This window comes from Arachis hypogaea, chromosome 1 (genome assembly GCF_003086295.3).
Source record: "Arachis hypogaea cultivar Tifrunner chromosome 1, arahy.Tifrunner.gnm2.J5K5, whole genome shotgun sequence".
Classification (NCBI taxonomy): domain Eukaryota; kingdom Viridiplantae; phylum Streptophyta; class Magnoliopsida; order Fabales; family Fabaceae; genus Arachis; species Arachis hypogaea.
Genome location: NC_092036.1, coordinates 78,770,383 through 78,771,648, shown reverse-complemented (window position 1 = coordinate 78,771,648; position 1,266 = coordinate 78,770,383). Strand labels below are relative to the sequence as shown.

General features: G+C 41.2%; 1 non-coding gene across 1 annotated transcript; it reads left to right on the top strand.

Annotated features, from left to right (window-relative positions):
- The first annotated feature begins 532 nt into the window (after positions 1–532).
- LOC112713634 (small nucleolar RNA R71) lies at positions 533–640 on the top strand. The gene has a single exon (XR_003158609.1). It is a non-coding gene; the product is annotated as a small nucleolar RNA R71 (small nucleolar RNA).
- Positions 641–1,266: the final 626 nt, after the last annotated feature.

Below are 1,266 nucleotides of genomic sequence, written 5' to 3'. Positions count from 1 at the left end.
ATGATGGAAAAGGCTTGCTATTGCTAAACCTGTTTCTTCCACCATTATTGTTGTTGAAACCTTGTTGAGGTCTCTGTTGATCCTTCCATGAGAGATTTAGATGATTTCTCCATGAAGGATTATAGGTGTTTCCATAGGGTTCTCCCATGTAATTCACCTCTTCCATTGAAGGGTTCTCAGGATCATAAGCTTCTTCTTCAGATGAAGCTTCCTTAGTACTGCTTGGTGCATTTTGCATTCCAGACAGACTTTGAGAAATCATATTGACCTGTTGAGTCAATATTTTGTTCTGAGCCAGTATGGCATTCAGAGTGTCAATCTCAAGAACTCCTTTCTTCTGATTGGTCCCATTGTTCACAGGATTCCTTTCAGAAGTGTACATGAATTGGTTATTTGCAACCATTTCAATCAGCCCTTGAGCTTCTGTAGGCGTCTTCTTCAGATGAAGAGATCCTCCAGCAGAGCTATCCAAAGACATCTTGGATAGTTCAGAGAGACCATCATAGAAAATTCCAATGATGCTCCTTTCAGAAAGCATATCAGTGGGACACTTTCTGATTAATTGTTTGTATCTTTCCCAAGCTTCATAGAGGGATTCTCCTTCCTTCTGTCTGAAGGTTTGGACTTCCACTCTAAGCTTACTCAATTTTTGAGGTGGAAAGACCTTTGCCAAGAAGGCATTGACTAGCTTTTCCCAAGAGTTCAGGCTTTCTTTAGGTTGTGAGTCCAACCATGTCCTAGCTCTGTCTCTTACAGCAAAAGGGAATAGCATAAGTCTGTAGACCTCAGGGTCAACCCCATTAGTCTTGACAGTGTCACAGATTTGCAAGAACTCAGCTAAAAACTGATGAGGATCTTCCAATGGAAGTCCATGGAACTTGCAATTCTGTTGCATTAGAGAAACTAATTGAGGCTTAAGCTCAAAGTTGTTTGCTCCAATGGCAGGGATAGAGATGCTTCTCCCATAGAAGTTGGGAGTAGGTGCAGTAAAGTCACCCAGCACCTTCCTTGCATTATTGGCATTGTTGTTGTTTTCGGCTGCCATGTGTTCTTCTTCTTTGAAGATTTCTGTTAGGTCCTCTATAGAAAATTGTGCCTTAGCTTCTCTTAGCTTTTGCTTCAAGGTCCTTTCAGGTTCAGGATCAGCCTCAACAAGAATGCTTTTGTCCTTGCTCCTGCTCATAAGAAAGAGAAGAGAACAAGAAAATATGGAATCCTCTATGTCACAGTATAGAGATTCCTTGAGGTGTCAGAGGAAAAGAAAAA